Here is an 8242-nt window from a genome sequence, read left to right on the forward strand (position 1 = left end):
GAAAGTTATTTTCAGTTTAGTATTTTTCATCTTAAGCAATTTTTCAACCACTACCTATCAAAAATTCCAAGTACATACCTGCCAACTTTTACGCATTTGGCGTAAAATTTTATTTCTATATTTAAATTGGTAGTAAAATCTATGCTTTCTATATGTTCCTTGCATTTGTAAATTTAATTTATAATATTTTTGATCCACCACTATTTTTAAAAAAATTAAGTATATATATTAATATGTAATACTGTGTAGTAATCCGCTTAAGCTTGTTCAAAATCTAGCGACTATTTCTGCTTAAAATTGTAATTTAAATTTTATTTTAGTACCACTGGGAAATATCATCCATGAAAGGGTTAAAAGTTGTCAGGTATGCCATAGTTAGGTAAAATGGTAGTTTGGCACTAAAGCTGAGCCATTTTTAAAGTCAGCTACCATTTAAAGTTTATATAAACGCATTCACGTGATTTCATATAACTATAAGGAAATTTAAGCGTTTATTAATCTGTGCTGGACACAAATGTCTTGACCTCTCCGAAATCTTGTATGAGATTTTAATAACTAAGTTACTAGTCAGTCCATGTCAATCTTGTTCACGAAATGGAAGTTTCGTCATCTATTGGATAAGGAGAAAACTTATCCGTCAAAACTGACTTAAGAACGTCAGAGGTTAAACACACGTGTTTTAATTACTTCGGCAAATGCCGACAAAAAAATTTATTCCATTGTCCTACTACTCACGGGATAGAGATCTCGTGATTCTTAGTTTTTCCTCTTAAAAGATTTCTGCAAAGGGTTAAGCTTCCGCAAAAGATATTGAGGGAATCATCAGTTGCAGTTATTTAAATATTGGTACAAATTTTGACTTGAACGCTAATTTATAACTGCTGTATATTAAATATTACAGGCTTAACAAGACCATTTCTATAATACAAATTCTAAGTTTTTTTTCTCTTTTTAATCAGACAGTCATACTATGTATTGCTGTAAATTAATTGTAAGCAAATCTAGATTTTTTTTAGTTTATAAGGTAAACCTATTTGTATTTTCATGAAATATATTTACTACTACTACACATTTCAAATTGAGAAACCTATTGCTAAACAATAACTCCCCTGTCTCAAATTAGACACTACATTTGTATACTTTTGTACATATTTTTTTATAGCCATCGTTGAACAGAAGACCCAATTATTGGGTTTACGACTACTAATCTTGAACTCCGTAGCCTTGTAATTTTGAACTTCATCCAGAAGACAAGGGAGCTCCTGGATCAAGTATTGCCAGATATTTTGCCTTCGTGGAGGACTTTTTGATGGAACTAACCTGCATTTACTTTACATGTAGAGGAAAACTACAAAAACTTCCCACGGGTAGCCTGTTGGAAAGGGGACTCTAACCCATGATCCGTCTACCACTGAGGATAATTTACTTCAGCACTGTGATCAGCGCAAGCTAGATGCGGTATTCGTATCGACCAGCCATCGCTGGGATTCGATTCGGTTTACTTCATTGGAAGACGAGCGCTCTTTCCCTTGAGCCATCACGGCTCTTTTGTACAGATTATTCATACCTGCCAACTTTTCCCAGTGGTATTAAAATGGAATTAAAACTTCAACTTTAAGCAAACAAATACGATGTATATGGGCAAACTTAAGTTGACAACCATGATAGTAAAGCATATTAATATATATACTTAATTTTTGTAAGAATAGTGGTGATCAAAATCATTTCAAAATTAAGTTTATAAAAGAAAAAAATAGTATATATTTACTACCACTTTAAATATGAAAACAAAATCTTCGGGAAAATCCGGAAGAGTTGGCAGGTATGGATTTCATGAAAGCAACACCATTGCCTGCTTACCTCATTGCTCAACCAAAACTGTTCTAAAATTCCAGATGAATGGGATAGGGGCCGCTTCGCGGCCCAGGTGTCCAATAAAATCAAAACACTAGGATTAGGCAGGTATGGATTATTGATACTGAGAATTATATGATTCTGTTTGAACATTTTACAGAGATTTTAAGGTGCTNTTAAATATGAAAACAAAATCTTCGGGAAAATCCGGAAGAGTTGGCAGATATGGATTAATGATACTGAGAATTATATGATTCTGTTTGAACATTTTACAGAGATTTTAAGGTGCTCTACTATTATTTAAAGAACATATTATTTTCACTTTCAGACATTCCCTCTTTTAATCAGTTAGTTTAAAATTCCAGGGTTTGAACGCTTATAAATCAAGCCCATTGTTTTTTTTCAAGTCAAACCAGAACCTTTCTACTAGAAATAACATGTGACTATTTTCTAACTAATAAATCGCGAATTCATTGGGATAATACTTTTACTCATGTCGATTAAATTAACCCGTTTTGTCCCGAATTTACATATTGAAATGATGGAAAAAGTGGTTTTATGGAAAAAGTGGTGTAATATATTTTCGAAATTAATTGTTTTTTCTACTGTTAGGGCATTCAAAAAGTCTTTGATAGATCAAAAAGTACTTGCTCCTTATAATTCTAGATCTAATCAGAAATAACTAAATCATTGTGGTATTTGAGAATCTTTTAATTCACCCAGATAAATGAAAATGCTGAAAAAAGTTTCCCACCACAATGAATGTTTTTGAAAAGAGGAACTGTCCTAAATATATGACGCTGCGCGTTAACCGGTTAACTGCATTGGAAGTTATTTATGACTCCATCTACTTGAAATTGTCAATATTGAAATGTACATCTACTGAAATGACAAAATGTTTGACCTAAAAGTAACAACTAATTTGGGACAAAATTTTTGTCCTAAATGTAGTAACTAATTTGGGACAAAATTTTCGTCCTAAATGTAACAACTAATTTGGACGGAGGGAGCATTATTTATCAATACCTAATTATATGTTTCTAATATTATCAGAGGAAGCAGTTACCAATGGGTTGTTTGACTAATGTTTTTGATCTAAGTTTGTAGCTCCGAGGAAAATCTAAAAAAGGAATTTCTTACTAGGATAAATGTAAATTGTTATTACAACTTTCGTAAACTTTTGAAATGCGCCACAACTCTGTTTAAGAATAAAATTCTTATGAAGCAAATACATCAGCTAAATAATTACAGTACTAAATTTGTTCATTTTATTATACTCCTTACTTCATATTACTCTATTTTTTCCCTTTATTTCTTTTGAAAATTACATAAAGCTTTTCTTGAAAGAATGTTACGAAGAATTCTCTAAAATAAAAACAAATATCATAAATTGTTAGAGTAATACTTTAATTATAGCCGTCTAAATGCTAGAAAAATTAGAAAATAATGATAATAAACACATATTTTCTTCAAACAGGTAAAATGCAACCTTACTACTTTCGCTGGTCTATTAAATAATAAGCAAATGTTTTCCTGCAATCCTTGTCTTGTTTTTCCCAGGTCTCCTTCTTTAATAATAAAATCCACAAGTGGCAATAACATCGTTTATTTCCCACCATAAGAGCTGTAAAAATAAAATAATTTAATGTCATTTTAGAACTAAAAATAATGGAATAATTGCATTGCGTCTTTTCAAACAATAAAATTAATAACAAAAACATCTATGATATAAATATTTTGAATCTAGAAAAAATACATTTCAACCTCCAAACTGGGTAAGAATGCAAGCAATTATATTAAACAACTTTGCTTACGAAGAAGACTTTAAAGTTTTCGCCTTAGAAAACAAGTTATTAAGTCGAATCTCAACTTCGTAATTACTACAAAATAATTTGAAAATTTTATTAAAATGTTTCAGGATGTGAAAATTTTCGGTCAAATAGTTTCAAAAAAAGAAAAGAAAAAAGAAACGCATAAATGAATTCGGCAAACTTAACGAAACCATTCCACCAAGTTTAAATTATTTTTTATAACAATTGGTACTTTTTTTCAGACTATTTGAAGCCTGGGCTTCCATCTCAATATATGACCATCAGTCAAAACAGATATCTGTACAAAAATAAAACATGAAATTATAGTTATCCAAATTCTTGAAGTAATTTGATAGTTTTAAAATTAACCCTCCTTCCATAGAGTTTTGGGCATTATTATCAGTGGTACAGAACTAAAACTGAAATTTTTAGAACAAATAAAATATGTGCAAAAGCTTTATTAAAATTTCCGAACATGAACATTTTCTTATCAGAGATTTAACATATCTGTATAAATTATTTATATGTAGTGATAGACAAACTTTTTTTAAATCCTATTTATTAAAATTTCAATACATTATCTTTACTACAACTAGAAAAAGTTTTTTCTGAAACTACGGAAATTCTTTTGTAGTTGGAGGGAATGCCCCTCCAGATTGTGAAACCTTCGTTAATGGAGTGGTCGTTAATGGAGGTTGGTTGTTCTTAGGGGCTAACTTCATTGACTGTAAAATGTTAGCGAAGATACTCGATTTTTCACAAGCAATTTTAATTTTTCTCAGTTTCATTTTCTTGGAGCGGAAACGCCACTTATGTTGACTTCATGAAAACCGGATCGATGAGCAAAATTTTACCGTCAATAAAAATTACCTTTACTTATGTGTAAAAACAAATTTGCGAATTATGAATAATAGAACTATTTTAAATAAATAAACAATTATGTTTTTTGCTTAAATTTGCATTCAATTTGATATCATAAAAATAGTTAGCTTTTAAAAAATGAAGTTTGTTTGAAATGCTTAGTTTTTTCGAAAAGAACTTTTTTTTTCTAATTTATTAACTTTCAACTTTAAAAATATATCACTGATAGCACCGTCTTTAGTGCACTCTGATTGCAAAATGAGGTTGCAGATCTCATTCATTTCTTTGTCAAAAGGAGCTCTCTAAATAAGAGCCTCTCTGATTGCAAAATGAGGTTGCAGATCTCATTCATTTCTTTGACAAAAGGAGCTCTCTAAATAAGAGCCTCTCTTATTGCAAAATGAGGTTGCAGATCTCATTCATTTCTTTGACAAAAGGAACTCTCTAAATAAGAGCCTCTCTGATTGCAAAATGAGGTTGCAGATCTTAATCATTTCATAGTCAAAAGGAGCTCTCTAAATGAGAGCCTCTCTGATTGAAAAATGAGGTTGCAGATCTCAATCATTTCATTGTCAAAAGGAACTCTCTAAAATAAGAGCCTCTCACAAATATTTTGAATACATTGTAATCTATTTCTTTTGTTAATATTTTTAGTTTTGATTACTTTTCGTATTTCCTTATTTAATCTTTCCCGCATTTCGTGCGGAGAATTGCCCGGGCACTGGGAGAGGCTTTAATGGTCTCTTCTAAAGGTTTTTTCTTCAACACTAAGTCAATTGAAAAAATTCCGTGCCCTCCCAAAAAGGTGGTCACAAATACTGGTGGCTACATGTGATGTGGTCTTTCATGGAGGTTTCCCTCAATCTTCTTTCGCTTTCGGCAAAATATTTTATTAAGCGGTTATGAATTCAGTTCTAAACTTTTCTTAATTTTGTGAAATTGAATAACTTTTTAATAGTCTCATCACGAAATACTATAAGTGGCATATTAAATAAATGTTCGAAATATTTTTACAAAGTTGTTAGCAAAATCAGACGGAAAAGTTTACAAAATAAAAAAATTAACTATTTAAACACAAATTCTGCTGCCACGCCCAATATATACGCCCAATGTACGTACAATCGTACACAAATGTACTATGCATATTTGGATAAATACATTGAACATATGAACATGCATACATTGGACATGCATATGATGTGTATGCATACATACAAAAAATTTACATACATCTATATATATTGTCCATAAATAAATCGTACATGCATGGGACATACATTGAATATGTATATATCGTGTATGTGTAGGTGCATGGGACATACATTGTACAAACAATGTAACATACATACATTTTACAAACAATGTAACGTACATACATTGTACAAACAATGCATGTATGTTACATTGTTTGTAACATACATACATTTTACAAACAATGAAACATGCATACATTGTGCAAACAATGTATGTATGTTCGTACAAACAATAAGTACTTGTATATACATCCTTACATAAACATGGATAGACATTTTGCATAAACAAGTATTTGCATAAATTGCATACATTCATTGCGTATAAATGTACATGCCGACATTGTTTGCACATGCATACGTAATTATTAGCTATATGCATACGTACATATATTTTATGCATACAATATAAGTGTATGCATATGTGTGCAACTAAAATGTCTGTACATATGCATTTATCTACATACAAATTAGATCAATTCATGTGTACATAGATTTTAGCTATGTATTCATTCATACATACGCTGTATGTAAATGCGTGCAAAATGTATCATTATGCGCTACATTGTACTATATACTGTAAAATATAATCATATACAAATATACAATAGTCTTGTTATCGTATATTTAGATTATATGTAATCATATATTTTGATTAGTTGAAACACGATTACAAGTAATTGATTACAGTAATTGGTTATGTAATTACGATTACAGTTGTAATCAAAATGATGAATGTTTGTAATCATGATTACAAGCATTTGATTACTGTAATTGAGTATAGTAATCACGATGACAGATGTAATCAAAATTTTTAATCATGATTACAAGTAATTGATGACTGTAATTGAAAAATGTAATCGATTAAATGTTTGCTCTAGTTTGATATAATCAAAAATTATGATTACTTGTAATCGCGATTACCTGTATTCGATTACATAGCAGTAATTATCTGTAATAAATTACAGTTGTAATTGATAACTGTAATCGACGCCCAACTCTGGAACAGGTCAACCCAATTCTGAGTTTACGACTATATTAATGTTTTACTTTGAAGCCTTGTAATTATGAACTCAACCCAGAAAACAATGGAACTCATGGATCAAACATTGGAACAAACTACCTTCATAGAGGACTTTTTTATGTAACTAACTCTCCATTCATTATATAAAGAATAAAACCAAGAAAACGTCCATGGTTAGCCCGACGGTACGGAGCTTGTAACTCATGAGCCGTCAATTACTCTGATTATTTTACGTCAGCCCTGTAGTCAGTGTGAGTGGGAAGCAAAATTCGTATAAACCAGCAAACGATGGGATTTGAACCTCGGTTACTTCATTGGGAGGTGGTGATTATCTTTTGAGACACTGCTACTCAATTAAAACAAGAATATTTAGAAGATTCTTTATCGTCCGCAGAAATTTGAAACTCATTCAATTGCACCCCCATTTAGAATGTGTATTTGATATAAATATCCGGGGCACTCAAGTGATTAACGCTCATGAATGACTTACAATTTTTAAACGTCAAATTGTAAACAAACTTAACATTCAAAATTTTTGTAATGATTATTTTAAGATTAGAATTGAATTTTGCGTACCATATCTTTAAAAAAATATTAAAAAATAAAAGAAAAAAAGAAAATAAATGCGATTGAGAAGGTAAATATGATTGACAAAATAAATTCAATGTGAAAACAATGCGATTTAGTTGAACCATAGATTTATTAAGAAATGCGAAGGTATTTTCAAACACGTTTTCCAAACATTAGTTGTAATATTTTTTTATTACTATTTTATGAATTAATTGGAACGATGTGAAGGAATTTCAACTAATTTTGTTTTTATAAATTCATGGACACTTTATTTCTAATGCTTTAAAAATTGTAAAAAGAAAAAAAAAATTTTACGTAAAATACATTTCAATTTTCAAATTAATAAACAATATAATTTCAAAAATTACTAGAGCTAATTATTTTTTAAAAAAATGCAAAAATATAACTAATAGTAATTTTTTAAAAATGCTATACTTCTACCATAAATAATTATTTAAATTACTAAAGATTGTATATTTATTTGAAAACAATTACACTTGAATAAATCGAATTAAATTCTAAGGTACAATAATGTTATTTTAATTAAACTTAACAATTCAAAGCATAAAAGAAAAACTTACATGTGTAATTTTCTTTAATGATAAGGTATCGATGTGGTTATTAAGTTTTACTCTTAAAAAAATTTAATTACAATTTAAACATAGTTTGTTTTAGGATGTTAAACATAAAAGAATGATAGAATTTCGAAGATATTTTTAACAAAATCTGACTTTTTAGCAAATTTCATAAGACTCTACCAATTACAAGTTATAGCTAAGATGTATGTACGTATGTTCAAATATTTTTCTGAGGATTTCCGTCAAAATTACTTTTTCTTTTATTTTGTAGAATCTTATTCACACTATCATATA

The sequence above is a fragment of the Parasteatoda tepidariorum genome, chromosome 9 (assembly GCF_043381705.1).
Source record: "Parasteatoda tepidariorum isolate YZ-2023 chromosome 9, CAS_Ptep_4.0, whole genome shotgun sequence".
NCBI classification, from domain to species: Eukaryota; Metazoa; Arthropoda; class Arachnida; order Araneae; family Theridiidae; genus Parasteatoda; species Parasteatoda tepidariorum.